Below are 16702 nucleotides of genomic sequence, written 5' to 3'. Positions count from 1 at the left end.
GTATCTTATTTGCTAATAGCCGAAAAAAGTAACTTATTCGCTGAATAACAGCACAGTGGCAATGGAAAAAATATACCAACAAATGGCACATAAGGTCAATCAGAGTACACGAAAGAAGCACAAGTGATGCACACCAACACATTAGCTAACAGTATAAGAGATCGAACGATGATTTGTCTCTCTCTCTCATGTCGCGCCGGAGAAGAGGCCCTCACCGGCGGCAGCCCCGTCGCCGTCCTCCCTCCCCGGCGCCGCGAAGGTCGCCGACGAGGAGAAGACGCCCTGGACGGCGCCGTAGGTGGCGCCGCAGCGGCGGGTGGGCGGGGTGGGCATGCACTCGCGCAGGCAGCTGTAGGGGTTGTCCGCGCAGTAGCAGCCCTTGGCGCACTCGCCGAAGCACTCCCTCCGGTACGCCGCCGCGCGGTCCAGCACCCGCAGGAAGTCGTGCACCCTGTCGTCCTCGAAGTCGCCCGACCTCGACGGCAGCGGCTGCGAGGCCGAGGACCGGCCGGCCAGCAGCAGCAGCGCGCAGGTCACGGCGGCGGCCAAGGTGCTCAGCTGGAGGCCGGCCGTGGTGGGCGAACCAGAAGCCATGGCTGCTTCGAGAGGTGCAGGTCGATCTGCTCCGAGAGGTGGATGGGGATCAGTGGCCTAGCTAGCTAGGACATTTATAGAGGATCAGTACACGTGTGCTTGCCTGCTTCCTGGTTGCGTTGCCTTATTAGCACATCTCGTATTCTACGAGCAGCACGTTCGTGGTTCGTTCCAACTATTTCGATGGCGACCCTTCTGAAGGAATCCCCAGAAAAGAGGAGCGAATTTTCGGAGGAAAGTGAGTAGTAGATGCTCCGATTAAAGAAGGGAGCTGGAAAGCCCGAGATGCTACTGTACTGCTTTGCATCGGGACCAACCTTCTCTCCCCCGAGCAACATGCATGGAATAATGGTTACTGTATGAAACGAACCGGATTCCTAAATCGAGAAATCCGACTCCCTATATCATTATGATAGTCCCTGGATCAAGCGCTATCACATACAGAACTCATTTTAGGCATAATATCATAGTCATACTTCGTATAGGGTCAAACATTTATTACAAGCCTCTCGGCTAGGACGAACATGCAGAAAGCGCAAAGCGGCAGTTAGGTCTTCGGCCGTCCTTCATCTTCGGGAACCTTCTCCACAGGCGACTTGAGCGTAGCACGGGCTTCAGTCATACCAACCGTCATCGTTGGGGTCGAACTCCGGATCGGATCCTGCATCGTAACAGACTATCCCCAAGGAATGGGATAGGTTCACGTCACCATCCGAATGCAAGCTTTATCGTGGTCTATACTATGGAAATAACAAAGCTCAAGTGGTAAAGCTGAGATTTTTCTATGCATGCAATATATATATAAGTATACACATCTTCTTCCACTCCCGACTCGGGCTCTTCCGGCATCCCGGACTCCCGGTCAACGCACACCTTCCAAACCATCAAGTCGATGCGAGAACTCCCTCTCCTCGCATCTCAACTGCCCCCTGGCAGGAAGTTATACTAGAGGGAGGTAGAAGTAATGAGTAACACTAACTAATAAGAGCAACAGAAGAGTAGGGATGTCCATGACCGAGGACGCGGCTATACGTATAGTTTTCACCCTGCAGGGGTTGTACACCTGGACCCACTCGAATCGACACTAGCCAGAGATCAGCTGACTAATATACGAAACACCGGTCTACTGAAACAGAACTAGGAGCCACGGCACCATCCGGCTTTCCCGGGTCTTGGGTGCATCCTCCCACGGGAGGTCGCCCCGGGACTGTGAAGCCTCCCATGCATCTCGGGGAACGTGAGGTTAGCACCTCCTTCCCCTACACTGATACTCGATCCTCCCACCGGCTTGGTACCGCGCTTGCTAACCCCGGACCGGGCCCACCCTCATAATGGGTAAGTGGTGTGCACGCTTAACAGATTCCCACAAGTCATAGTTACTCTCACTCGGTCCTTAACTGCCGAAGCGGGCATCTTCGTCAAAAGCGTCTACACCACGGTGGTCCGCAACTGCACCCATAGCGGGTGCCTCCAACACCTCATCCTCGTAAAAAAAACTGTACCCGCCACAGGTACTCCGTAGGGTGTGCCAAGATACACACCCCAAGCCCTCGATCCACGATCGAGTTAGGTTGCCCACTCCCGGCTAAAACCCTAATCACCAGCTCCTGAAGAGTATCACTTCACGCACGCCAAGACTATCCATCCATTCCCACACATGCACATTCAAGAATTGACAAGGTATTTCATATAATAGACAAGTGAGATAGGATTGCAAGGAGTATGGGTACATAAAATAGGCCATGCAGGTTCATCTCAATAAAATTATACACATAGTGGTAGCAAATCTAATCAAGCAATGCCTAATAGGTATTCAAATTGTAGATGGGCGTGAACCTGGCGTCTCTTCGAAGTCCTCCTGGGCTTCCGGGTAGTCCTGGCCGTCGGTCAACTCCTCGTGGTCAGGTCCTATTCGTAAATACGAGCAAGAGTAGGGACCAAACTGCAAAAATGCACAAAACTCTACAAATAAGATCCAAATCACCACAAAACCTACTCTAACAGGTGGTTTATGATTTTAGAAGAATTATGGAACTGGTTTCATAATTTTTGGAGGTCCGGTCGATTTATTATGAATTTTCTAAGGAAAAACCTATTTCTGAAATTAGTAAAGGAATTTTGGAAAAGAAAATCAGTCAACAGTGACACATGGCAGCACCAGGGCGTGCCATGTGGCATGCTGACGTCAGCATGACATCATCAGGGGGGTCCGGATCTGCTGACGTCAGCAGTGGGCCCTGCTGACGTCAGCGTTGACCAGTCAACGGTCAAGGGGGGTCCACGGGTCAACGGGTCCCACTAGTCAGCCTCACCCCGAGGCTGACAGGTGGGGCCCTCGGGTCAGACCGGGAAAAGAAAAAGGAAATGGCGTCGGCTTGGTCTTTGGTCCAAAAGAGGTGATGGGCCGGCTTGAGGCCCAACAGGCTCGGCTTGGCTCGTGGGGTCAGCTCGGCCTGCGGCTCAGCAGGCCGGCTCGAGCGGTGGGTTGGCTGGGCGTGCAGGCCGGCTCGGCTTAAAGTCCTTCGCAGGCCGGCATTCTTTCTCCCGCGGGCTGGGCTTGCTTCATTTCGCGGATTGGGCCTGCTCCCTTCTCCTCCTCGCTGGCTCGGTTGCCTCTTCGCCTTCTCCTTCTCGATGACAGGACGGCCCCACGCGTCAGCCTCGGTGGGATCCAGTGCGGCAGAGCCTGGATCCGGTGCGGCAGGCAAGTGTGCGTGCGTGCGTGTGGGTGCCATGGGTGTGCGGGAGGCAAGCGCCTAGGGGGGTGCTCGAGGAAAAGCCTAAGGGGCTTGGCCGCGACGCGAACGCGACGTCACGGCCGCGTCGCGTGGTCACCGCGCGCAGCGAGGCCGTGGCGGGGTCGTGGCGTGGCGACGGCGGTTGCGGCGCGGGGTGCGTGGCAAGGCAAGGCTAGGGCCAAGGCAACGGGCAGCGGCACGGCTCAGGTTCGCAGTGCGGGTGCACGCGCGCGCGAGTTCTGGTCTTCCCGAGCCGCGGCGTGGCCGTGCCGTGCGCGGGGCACCGGCATCCCGAGCCCGCGGCACGACACGGCGGCGAGGGGGATGGCGTTTGCGGGGGCACGGTAGCGGCGCGGCGGGTCCCTGCACAAGAATGGCGCCAAGGCCGGAAAGGGAAGGGGCCCTAGGGATTGCTACAAAGGGTTCATCGGCAGCCCGTGGCTCACGCCGGCAGCAGGGGGAAAAGGTGCGGTGAGTGGCGGCAGCATGCACCAACGGCTCGCTGGCGAGGGGGCGCGACGCGGTGGCGGGTTGGTGCCGGTGGGTCGGTGCCGTGCAGGGCGCGCGGCTGCGTCGGTGTCATCGTACGGGCGCAGGCGCGGTGAAGCTCCGGGGCGGCGGCGGCCTTCTCCTCCTCCTCGCTCTTCTCCTCCTCCTCCTCCTCCTCCTCCTCTTCCCCTGGTGCGGCGATGGTGGAAGGGGTAAAACAGGGGCGGCTAGGGTTTCGCGGCGCGGCGGCTGGGGCTCTTATACGCGGCGCCGGGGCTCGAGTGCGGCTGCGGCCGGGGCTTTTTGGCGTCTGTGCCGGGACGCGTGGTGGCATCGCGGCGTCGGAGGGAGCGGGGCTAGGGTTCGCGGCTCGGCGGTTTCGCTCCCTCGTCGCGGAGCGGGGACAAGGGGGGCGCGGTGCTGGCTGGCGACGCGAGCGAGCGGGGCCGCGGCGAAAGAGAAAAGGGGAAAAGGAGCGCGGCGAAGGGGAAAGCAGGGGCGCGGCGGTTGGGCTCCCTGTCACGGAGCGGGGCGAGCGGCGTCGCGAGGCGGGGCGGAGCGTGCGGGGGCGAGCGGTGAGGCGGAGCGAGCGGTGGGGAAAGCTGGCGGAGCGGGGCGCTGCGGCGGACGGAGCAGAGCAACGGGGCGGAGCGGCGGAACCTTCTGGTCGCGACGAGAGGAGGAGGGAAAGGGAAAGCTGGCGGGTGGGTCCCGCCCATCAGCTGCCCCGGGGAAAGGTGAAGGGTCGCACGGGCAGCGACGGTGGGCTGGGCTACGGTGGCTCGTGGGCCGTGCTTGCGGGAGAAGGGGAAAGGGGCGCATGAGCGGGTGAGGCCAGCTGGTGGGCTGGGCCGCGCGGGCCGATTCCAGGCTGAGGGCCAAAAGGGTTTTAAGGAGTTAGGGTTTGAATTGAATTTGAGTGGCCCACTTAAATTAGAATTCCACTCAACTGGTTCACACAAATTGAAAGCCAAACAATTCGAATTCAACACCAAATTCAAAACAAGGGAGATTGCAATAAAATCTAAAGACTTCAAATATTCACACTAGCATTTAATAGTCCTTTATTTCAATTAAATTTACTAGAAGTTCGAGATAGAGAGAACTTAGGCTTATATTTGGATCTAGCTAGGCACAAACACGAAAAAGTTTTTGAAATTCACGATTTTTGCACCAAGATAATATTTCGGAAAAATCCGGGATGTTACACTGTATTTCCACATGGTTTCTTATCTTGCCTTGTCTTATCTGCCATCTCTATTTTAGGACGAACTTGATCACCCTTAGACAAATGTTTTTAGTTATGTGGCCTGTGGATTTTTTTCGTTTTGTTACTGCATGCAAAGGTTTCTCTTTTTCTTTTTTGTGGATGTCGGCATCTTTTGAGCACAAATTGATGCCTCCTCCCTCCGTGTTCCTTCTACTTTGCTTCAGTTTTATCTCCTGAGCTGCTGTACCTGATCCTAGCTAGATTCTGCGAATTCGATAGGTCTTCACTATGAAGAATCCACAGCATTACCATACCCTATCAGCATGGTAAACAGGATGCAGATAGAAAACGTCCATAATATACTGCGCATTCACCATACTGCAGGCCTATGCCAATTCACGCAGCTGAATGGAGACAGTCAGTCAGTTCATTGCTTCACTTCTTATGTTCTTACCCAGTATATCTGAACATTTTTTTCCAGTGTCTTCTTTCCCCTCCTAAGAGCATCTCCAGCAGTCTTTCTTTCCCCAATAATCTGATAATATTAGAAAGAAAATGTACTTCAGCAGTTCCCCAAAATCTCTCCCTTTTCCCAATAATTATTGGGTTGTCCTAATATTTTACCCCAACTCCCCTTCAATGAAGTGAGAATTTTTTCTTTCTCGATATGTTAGTTGCATTAGTATGATTTTATTAGGGAATTGTAAAAACATCTTTCTCAATAATCTATGAAAATGGTATTGGAACATCCCAATACTATTTTACTGGAAGATGCTCTAGCCTCCTCTGGTTGCACAATGCTATCAGGTTTCGCAACGTTTGAGACAACATCTGAAACAAGCAATCGAAGCAGTCGTTTGCATCAGCTATTGCAATCATTGTGCCTGATTTGATCGGTCGGCAAATGATCATTCAAGCTCTTCAAGTTGTCTGCACAGAAGACGAACCAATTATTGGACTCCAGACTGAAGAAATTTCAGACGGAAGCTCCTGGAGGCAGGCGGCAGCGGCGTCGACCAGCGCCTCAAGCAAGTCGACGCACCAGCAGCAAAAGCAGCCGTGCTGGCTCCGGGACTGTCGACGACGAGTCGCCAATGTTGCTGCGGATCGGGGGCCGGGCTCGAACGACGGCGCCGGCGCCGGTGAAGGCAGGCTGGCCGGGGAAGGTCGCGCGGGAGATTGGATGATTCGTTCCGCACCCAGCGCGACCCCCAACCTCAGCGTCAAGGAGAAGCCGCCGCAGGCCAGCGGAGTTCGCCGGCAGCGGCGCGGCTCCGCGGAAGGCAATGTCACCGGGCTAAATAAATTTTCAGAATGCCCCTGAAGTATTTACTAAAAGACCCTCGTGAATTTATAAATAGGATCCTAATTTGGATAGCGATTAATATCATATAACCCTGCTTTGTGTCGGGCTTCCGCCGCCGTCGCGGTGTCGCATTCCGCCCCGGCCGGAGGCGCAAAGCGTTTCAATATTTGGGCTGGGCCAATGATAAATTAAGAACTAAAATATCCACGAGTTAACGTTGAGGAGTTAAAGACAAGATTAATACCTTGTTAAATGGTGATCTTGTGAGTAGTTGAGGAGAGTAAGAGCTGGATTATAAATGGTGATTAAAATAGAGATTTGATAGCTGGTTAATGGTGCGTCTTAATGGCTATTGTTGTGCCCAGATTTCTCTCCTATCACCTATAGATCTCTTCCTTTCTTCCTCCCTTTTCTACTACAACATCTCCATCGATGGCGTTGCGCGCATAGCTCTGGCGAGAGCAGCCCTCCGAAACCCCGCACGCTGAAGGTCCTGCATCGGATAGCGGGCAATCAGATTTTTGGGGAGCGCCTTCGCGCGAATGCTCGCTTCCTCCCCAATCGACTACTTCTCCCTCAAGCCGTACGACTACTTTCTAAAGCTGTGCGACTACTTTCTTAACATATACGACTACTTAGTGCCTCGATCGACTAATTCCTAAAGCTCATACGACTACTTCCTGGTGATCGTAGCTGTGTTCCCCAAATAAACATCAAGGTCATCCCGACTACTTCCTTTAAGGCTATCTGCACTATATAGACTTAGTTCGACTATATCAAACAGCCCGTACCGACACCGGAAACGGCGCAACCGGTGCTTCCAACACAGGTCCCGCCTTAGCGTACTTTCTAAACATTCTCTTGTTTACTACTTGATGGAATTAATAGGAACACAGGCATATACTTTGTCATCGTAGAATCACTAATTTGTATCCTGAATTTGGCAGTAATATTCGAAATTAAAATATACTGAAATCTCCCTAAATTTCTAACACAAAGCCCCATCCCGTCCGATCCCTGGATCCCGCAGCAAGGAGTGGAGGAGGTGCGCCTCTGATTCGAAGAATCTTGTGAGCCGAGCGTCCGTAACTCGGAGGGTTTGGCGTGGCCACCGACAAGTGCCCCCGGTTCGCCGGAGCTGTGCTGCAGAAGACGCGCCTAAGGGCGACGAGGGCAAGAAGGCCTGGTAGCACGACCGCGCAGCGCTGGAGCACGGAGCCCCGGTCGTTTTGCTGCTCCCCGTCGGCCCGTCTCTAAGGGATGAAGTACGGCGTCCAGTGGCCGGCGGCATCCTCGACGGATGGATGTCTGTGAGAGTTCTCTTCGTTGACTTCCGTGCTCAGTTGTTCCTACATGCACAAACACTGGTAGGTTTAATCGTTGATTGAGCAAATGAAGGGAAATCTCCTACTCCTAGCAGGGGCCTAATATCTCAGTTCCACTAAACAGCAGGAACCTGCCAACTCAAGTCTCTCTCACAGTGAGATGCATAATCTAAGTTAGCGTAAATTCCATGTATGCCATTAGAAATTATAGTCATCCCATCTACACCATTGAAATTTAGATGATCCCTTCAATGCTATTTTCATCCCTTACCCGCCATTACCTTTATATTTAGCAGAATACCTACATGAACGCCGTTAAAAAAGAGGCCCACGCTTCCGCGACCACCAGACCCAAATCGCCGGCCACCACCGCGCCCACGCTCCCGCTCCTGCTCCCAGGCGACGCCATCCTAAGTGCTCCCGGCGTCGGGCTGATACGCGGCCCCCGCGTCGGCCGGTCGAGCGCGCGTCGGGCGCACGGTCCCTCCGCGCAGCGTCGGGCGGGAGCGGGGAGCCGCAGCCCCTCGTGCGGTCCCACCGCGGCGCGTCGGGCCGGAGCCGGCAGCCGCATCCCCTCGCGCGGTCCCGCCGCGCCGCGTCCGAGTTGCTGCTGCGCCGAGACGAAAGCCGGCGCACACTGCGTACGCGACCACCGCGTGCCACGTCCACATCGAGGGCCTGCAGCCCTGCCGACGCGCACGGTGGAGCCGGGGCGGTCGCCCCCCGTGTCCGTGGCCGCGGAGACCGCACGCGAGGATCGAGAACGGCGTCGCAAGCCTCGTGTCCGTCCCCCCGCAAGCTGTCCGCAGCGTCCGAACGGCCCGGCCATGGCGGCACGGCCGCGTTCCCGGTGCTGTGGAGGCGAACGTCGCGAGCTAGCGAAGCCTTGAGAAGCAGGAGCTCACCGGGGTTCCGTTTGAGGGGTTGGACGAAGAGGACGAAGGGCGTAGGTGTCCGCCCGCGCTGGTGGGCGGAGCTCGCCTTTGGGCGGCGAATGGCGCCGCACGATACGAAATTCCCGGTAAGGGAGCGGCCGAGTTGGAGAGGTAAGGCGTCGGGGAGCGAGCTAGGGGGGTTGTGGTGCTATGGGTGCGAGGGATTGGAGAGATATGGTCGGAGTTGGCCGGATTTTGGCCGCCGGCGGTGGTTCTGCTCGAGCTCGGGATGAACAGAAAGAAACGAAAGGGGATCGGCAATTCACTTGAAGGGCATATCGTCTATGTGCGTGTTCTTCAATCCAATGGCATAGGAGGGACAACAGGAAAATGTTTCATCAAATCCAAGGGTAATTTGGTCTTTTCACCTTTGACTTAACAGTGACGGTGACGGCAGGTAAGGGATGGAAAATTATATCGGATGGCATCGAAGGATCATCTTAATTTATACTAGCACACCAAGTTCATGCAAAATTCAGGACCTTTCGAGAATTTCATCAACCTGCAAGCCGTGGATAGACAGTGAGTAATACCTTTGTTCTGTTGTGGAATACAAACCACAATTACAACATCATACACTAATAGCCTTCTCCTAAAACACATAATAGTTGAAGCTGCCAGAATCTCCTGAAAATCCTATGCACAAGTGATTTTCTTCATCCTCGTTGTCGTCGGTCGGGTGCTTGTCTAACGTAGCACCTTGCTGCACCGTGTTCATACTCAGCCTGCCATCCTCTGCAGAAGCAAGCGAACAGAAAAGACAACCAGACGTAGCACACAAATACGGGTGATCGATTTACTAGCCGGCGCTCTGCATTGTTACCGATGTCATTTTGGTGTAGTCCTTTTTTATCCTGTTCAGTTTCACCACCGCACTGCTCATTGACATCCTTTGTTCAGGCGAGTCAGTTGAGCAAAGCAAGCCTATCTCAATATTGGCAGAAGAGAATCATTCAGGTCGCAGATAGAAGAAGCTTCCTGCAGGAGCTGCTCGTCCAGAACAGAGGCAAGGTCAGATGGAAATGCTTGCTGAACCCACTGCCTGATGCTCAGTTCTCCATCAAACATCGGATCGGTGGGTCTCTTCCCAGTGAAGACTTCAAGGAGCATGATCCCGTAGCTGAACACGTCACTCTTGCGTGATGCCTTTCCAAGAGATCCATACTCTGCTTGAGAGATTCGCAGAACAGAGATTTAGCAGGGTTGTTCGACACAATAAACAAATTTCAAACTAGGATTAGCAAGAGTACAAAATGCTCCCGTACCTGGTGCCATGTACCCAAGTGTTCCAGGCATGGTTGCAGTGATCATGGAATTGTCATCACCCAATAGCAACTTTGCGATACCAAAGTCTGCTACATGCGCCGTCATGTCATCGTCAAATAGCACGTTGGTAGGCTTCAAGTCACAGTGCAGGACCACCTCATGGTGCTCATGGTGTAGATACTCTATCGCCATCGACACATCCAGCATGATATCGAGCCGCTTGAGGAACCCCAAGTGCCTTCTGCCTTCAGCATGAAGGAGCGCATCCAGGCTTCCATTGGGCATGTACTCAAGCACCAATATTCTGAGATCCAGGTTGGAGCAGGTGTTTAGAATCTTTATCACATTCCGGTGTCGAGCCATGTGAAGCACACGGCACTCAGCATCGAAGCTTCTAATCGCGTGTTCCAGCTGCATGTCTAGAACTTTTATTGCAACCACCAAACCGGTGCTCAGTTGGCCCTTGAAAACTTTTCCAAAGCTCCCAGTCCCCAAAAGGTTATTGTCGCTGAAATTATCAGTGGCGCGAACAAGATCATGGTAGGGGAGTAACCTATGGCTCATGAGATCACTTGGGCCAACATCAGAGGCATGGATTTGTCTCTTATTTTTAAGTTTCCTTTTGATCATTAGGTAAACACAGAGAGCAATAGAAACTAATGCTATGGTGGCAGCAGGGAGTAGAAATTTTAGCAAATGCCTGCCAGTTGAGTCAGACTTCTCAAGACATGGTGAAAATCCTAGACGAGGAGCACCACATAGGCCAGCATTCCCAATCAATGATGTCAAGGTGATGTTTGAGAAAACGCCTCCCTCTGGTATCTTGCCTTCTAGCTTATTGAAGGAGAGATTCAAGGTTGTCAAGGAGGTGAAATTGGCAAGGAACTTGGGAATGGTACCGGAGAGATTGTTGGAGGAGATATTGAGTGATGCTAAGTTGGTCAGCTCTTGAAACGATTCTGGTATCGTGCCCTCAAATGAGTTGTGTGAGAAGTCTAGCTGAGCGAGCGTCCTAAGCTGTCCAAATGAATCGGGAATTTTTCCAATAAAAATGTTGGAATCTATTTCAATAATGTACACTATTTTTAGCCCACTAACATCAGCTGGAAGCGCACCGGAAAAAGAATTGTTAGAAAGGTATAGTTCGACAAGTTTATCCAGGCGGAATAAGCTAGCTGGTATTGTTGAGTTTAAGTTGTTATTGAACACAGCCAACGTTTCTAGCTTTGTAAGATTGCCAATGCTATCGGGTATAGAGCCAAACAATTTGTTTCCATGGAGATGCAGCCTCTGTAAGCTTCTCATCATACCAATTTGGGTTGGGATAGGGCCTGAGATGTCATTGTCTGAGACATCAAGGTACACAAGATTCTGCATCGATGTGATCCATTCTGGTATTGGTTCCCTGAGTAGGTTTTTGCGAAGATCAATCACGTCAAGACTACTTAAGTTTGCCAAGGTTGATGGAAGCACACCTGTTATCTTGTTGTAGCCTCCATGAAACGCACGTAAATTTGTAGACAGGTTCCCCACCTGACCAGGGAGTTCCCCAGTGAAAGAATTAGAAAATATGCCAAGCACCTGGAGTTGTCTACAATTGGAAAGGGAGGACAGGAAGTCAAGGTTTCCGTTTAAATTATTGTACGACAGTTCAAACTTGTTCAGACCTGGGATGTTCCCAAATGTGTCTGGTACTGATCCAGACAACTGATTGTTTTCCAGATTTAGGTCATATAACTTAGATAAATTTGTGAGACTGGCTGGTATTGAACCTGCTAGCTGGTTATTGGACCCGAGATTCAGTAGCGAGAGTTCTCGCATCAAGCCTAATTCAGTTGGAATCTCTCCTGTCAGGTTGCAGTTAGAGAGGGTTAATTCAGTAAGACTGGTGAGGTTGCCAAGAACAGCTGGGATAGACCCAGCAAGGTGATTACCACCCAAGTTGATAATTTTGAGTTGTGGCAGTTGGGCCAGCCATGCTGGCACGCCATCAAAGAAAGAATTTATGGCCAAAGTGAGATATCGCAGGTGCCGGCATGCTGAGAGCGCCAGCGGTATCCCACCTGCAAAGTTGTTCTCAGGCAAGTAGAACTCCCGCAACTCAGGTAAGCTAAAACTTCGGTTGCTAGGAATTGACCCAGTTAGATTGTTCTGTCCGAGTAACATGAGCTGCAGCAGCGACATGTTGAACATGGTCGCTGGTACTGTGCCAGAGAGCTGATTAAGTTGCAGGTCCAAGCACTCTAGCCGGGGCAGTGAGCCCACACCGTGTGGTATCAGACCTGATAGCTTGTTGTTTCCAAGGATGATGTACCTCAGGGAAGGCGTGTTGTTGAATAGATGTGGCGGTATTTGGCCACTCAACTGGTTATCATTCAGAGCAAGGATCTGAAGATTGGGCAGGTCCTGTAGCAGCTCCGGCAAGATCTGCTTGGAGAGGGTGTTGTAACCAAGGTCAAGAAGGTTCAGCTGCGAGAGATTGCCCAAGGTGCCAGGAATGGCGCCCGAGAGGCGATTATCAGAGAGGCCTAGGTGCCTAAGCCGGTGTAGCCTACCAAGACCCGCCGGGATGGTGCCGGAGAGGCCGGTGTTCGTGAGGTCGAGCACCGTGAGGAAAGAGAGGTTACCAAGACCCGGATCGAGCTCTCCCTGGAGGGACACGCCTCGCAGCCACAGCGTGGTGACGCGCTGCCGGCGCCGGCTGCATGAGACGCCGACCCAGCGGCAGAAGGACACGTTGGCCGTCCAGCTTCAGGCGAGGACGCCGAGAGGGTCGGAGAGCCGGCCCTTGAAAGCCAGCAGCGCGGCGAGGTCGGTGCCGCTGCCGTTGATGTTGGGGCCTGTGGAAGGCGAAGAAGCAGAAGCGACACCAGTAGCTAGAACTGACAGCGGTATGACCAACAATTTTACCAGCAAGAACGAGCTGCTTGCAGGGGCCATTGGATTTGGAGCTCGACTGGCACAGAAAGTGCATACAGAAAGTGTGTTGTGGTGCATATCCATGGGCACCTCCGTAGCAAAGGTTTTTGTAGGAGAGTAGTCTGCAGACTATATTATTTTTTTCCTAGTTATTTTCCAAATGTTGGAATTTGGATTCCTCGCAAAAAAAAAATTCACAAATGTTGGCTGGGAGTGTTTGCCGGCTAATATGTTGACTTGTTATGATATAGGAGTACTTGCTGACAACTGGCTACTCGTAGTGCCTCTAGGTTTGGATCGAGATAGACGTACCCGTACTTAATTCAAGGTTAGTCAAACTCTTCCAGGGTCCAATCAAAACCGGACGATCATGAAGGAAAAGATACCGGAGCTTGGAGATTTTCTCACCCATAACAAGAGGAGCAGCACGAAGGTGCACCTTGATAAGTTACTAATTTGATTTCCTTCGCCGGCTGCAGAAGCTGTCGATCCTCCAGCAGCATGAAGCTTAAAGGCAAATGGATTACCAACGGCAGGAGGATAAATACTACTCACTAGATAATTCACTGAACAATGTAACAATTCAGACAGGCATTGCATTTGAGAGGGAAAATAATTTTTTTTTTAAAAAAAAGAATGCATAGGAACCATTGACTGAACCTGTGGCTACCAAAATCACAGTAGGCTCTAAGAGGAAGAGCAGACAGCAGAGCAGAGTCCCGATATTTCTGCATTAATGTGCTTACAACATCATCTGCAGTCCCAGGAGCTCCTTCAACCTTCAGAATAAGAAAACAACGAAATTAAATAAACTGCGATAACAAAATTTGTTGAGATGAACTTCCCTGACATGATACCACGGATTATAGATCCAGAACTACTAGAAGAGCAACAGAACTTATCTCAAGAAACTTCATTGGCCATGAAGGAGAAAAGCTTAGAGTGTTCGCTTTCAGTTCTAAACATTGGACTTCTCTGCACTAAGCCATCTCCCAATGAGCGCATCTGCATGCAGGAAGTGGCTGCAAGGTTGCACGGAATCAAGAAGGCATATCCAAGTGAAAACTGAGGTAACTTTGATATTCCATATTGTAAAATTCGTTCAAGTTGTACCTTACTCTTGTTTTGGGGGATGTTTTGCAGGCTATACCTACTACCGTTTTTGCTACTGTTGATGCAATCTAGCTGCTCATCTGCTATTTCTTCAACTTTTAGCTTGCATATGGTTTACCATAATTAAATAAACTGCAAAGCGATGCCAAGGCGTCCTTGTCAGCAATGAAGTAGATCAAGCTCGTAAAGAGAGACTTCACTACAAGAACCAGCTTTGTTCAAGAATCGATAATAAATAAAGAAAAAAGTCCAAATTACTCCCCTTAAGTATGGGCAAAGTCCGGATAGCCCCCTTAACTATCTCTTGGTTCAATTTAGCCCTTAAACTATGTCATTTGGTTCGATTTACCTCCTAATACAATTTATCTTTTTTATTTCTGCACATACAAGTGGAATCTTAATTTAAGATTTTGCAAGGTTCTAGTGGGCATCACGATGCATGTAAAAAATATATATATTGTAAATTTTTCATGATTATATTTTCTATAATTTGTATCATAAGATTAATTTATTATTAAATATCATACCCTATTAAAATAATGATAAAAATTCTTGATATGTTTTTCTAAAATATGTTATGATATCCTCTATCACCCTGCAAAATTTAACTCAAAACTTTGCTTGTGCATAGGTAAATAAAAAAGATAAATCTTATTAAGGGGTAAATTGGACCAACTGACATAGTTTAGAGGGTAAATTGAACAAAGAAATAGTTTAGGGGGTTATCTGGACTTTGATGCTACTTAAGGGGAGTATTCTGGACTTTTCCCATAATAAATAAATAAACCTTGGCCTTGGAAAGTTTGAAGCAGTGCTTCTTTCCTCTTCTAGTTTACTTGTGCACTTTGGCCCCAATGGGAATGCTGAAGCACACAAGTCCAAGATCCATTCCGGAGGCGAGTTCATAACTCTGCTTTGGGCATTTCTTCGGCATTTTGTGGCATTGAGAAGAGAAGCAGGTGGCATGGATGAAATGCATACAAAAGAACACTCAAGAACCTCAGGAAGAGCCGAGAGTTGTGAAGAGCCAGAGACAAACAACTTTAAGACAGAGGAAGCCCAAATGGAGACTTCAGCAAAGAAAGGCACACCTCCTTGCAGCTTCACAAATTAGTGTATGCCTGCATACTATGGTAATGCATGCTCATGGAGTCATGGGCACCTTCAGTCAGTATCTACCTTAACTAGTACATTAAGTATCGTATCACTAGAATTCTTGATCTTGTTAATGGAACTTCAAATGCAATATTATCTGTTACCTTTTGGAATTAACATCACAGTAGCAGTGTTCTACACATAATGAAGGGGCACTACATGACCATCAAGTCTGCTATAGGCCATCCATTAGCTACTTCGATAGTCCTCAATTTTGCACGAACTTGATGTGCTATAAATTCTACCTGGCCATTCTTTATCTAACTATTAGACTTGACTTGGTCGGTCCCCAATATTCAGCAGAATTAGGCAATTTAGGCATCTACCAGAAAATTTTCCCTTTGATTGCTCAATCAACGATTAAACCTACCAATTTGTGAATGTGGGAACAATCGCGCGCGCAGCTAAACGGAATACAAATGCAGCATCACGTACCTCCATCCGTCGAAGAGGCTGCCGCCGCCGCATCTCATCCTCGAGGGACGAGGATTGGGTGCCCGTCGATTAAAGCCTTCCTGGGGCAGTGGGACGACCGGTCCTCCTGAGCGCCGTAGCTGCGTGGGCGTGGCTACCCGGCCTTCTCGCCCTCGTCGCCGTCAGGCTTCTTCTGCAGCACAGCTGCGGCAGCCGGCGGCATCGGTGGGTGGCCGCTGCTCGCTCGCTCGTAAGATTCTTCGAGCTTCGAACGAGCGGCTGCTCGCTCGGCTCGTAAGATTCTTCGGATCCAGGGCGCCTCCTCCGCTGCTTGTTGCGGGTTCCAGGGGAGAGGACGGGACGGGGCTTTGCGCCTCCGGCCGCGGCAGGAGACGACGGCGGCGGAAGGCGATAGGCAGCGCAAACCAGGGGGTAAATTGTAAATAATAGGGGGCTATTTGTAAATATTCGGATCGCGATTAATTGTTGTGATCCGAATCAGGGGCACAATGTAAACTACAGGGAGTTATATGTAAATATTCGGATCGCGATTAACAGTTGCGATCCAAATTAGGATCTATATGTCAATTATTGGGGTCCATTTGCAATTATTTGGTCCAAATCAGAGGGCTTTTTGAAAATATATGGCGCCGGCGACCTGGCCCTTGGCGGAGCCGCGCCACTGCCGGCGAACTCCGCCAGCCTTCACCGGCATCTTCCCGGCAGTTCCTCTTTGTGGGTCCACATTCGCCTCCATCCCATTGGGCGAGTCCGCCCGCGCGCGCGTCTGGCCATCCTCGGTCGCAGCCACGCGGCTCTGGTCGCCCTGCACGCCGCCGCCGCCGATGCGCGTCAGCGCCGCCACCGCGACCCCTGCGCGCTCACCGGCGTGAGCCGTGAGCACCGCTCAGGGCCGTCGACAACCCCGCACGTCACCGTCGCCCTCCTCCGGATCCGTACATGCACTCCGCGCGACGGAAGACGGCTTCGGCCGGCGGTCGGCCCTTGGCTGCGGCCTCGGCCTCGAGCTCGAAGCTCTGCTCTGCAAGCGGGTACAATGGAGGCCAAGGATCAGGATAGCTCCGTTGCAGGAGCTCGTACATGATCAGTATCATCCTCTTGTACTGGTTATCTCCTTTTTCTTTATTTTTGTACCCAGCTATATATTTCTATATGCCACTTTACATCTTGCACCTTCGGTCTTAAATTCATACCATGTTCAACTTATTATGCACTAA

The 16702-nt window shown here is 51.3% G+C and overlaps 1 long non-coding RNA gene and 1 pseudogene across 1 annotated transcript; both read right to left on the bottom strand.

Annotated features, from left to right (window-relative positions):
- Positions 1-6738: 6738 nt before the first annotated feature.
- On the bottom strand, positions 6739-16003 carry LOC112903226. Its single transcript, XR_003230760.1, has 5 exons — positions 15486-16003; positions 14683-15023; positions 13896-14027; positions 13191-13804; positions 6739-6830 (listed from the first exon to the last, which is right to left on the bottom strand). It is a non-coding gene; the product is annotated as an uncharacterized LOC112903226 (long non-coding RNA).
- On the bottom strand, positions 9065-13178 carry LOC112903225 (annotated as a pseudogene).
- Positions 16004-16702: the final 699 nt, after the last annotated feature.

The sequence above is a fragment of the Panicum hallii genome, chromosome 8, assembly GCF_002211085.1.
Source record: "Panicum hallii strain FIL2 chromosome 8, PHallii_v3.1, whole genome shotgun sequence".
Taxonomy (NCBI): Eukaryota; Viridiplantae; Streptophyta; class Magnoliopsida; order Poales; family Poaceae; genus Panicum; species Panicum hallii.
This window is presented reverse-complemented; position numbering and strand designations above follow the sequence as displayed.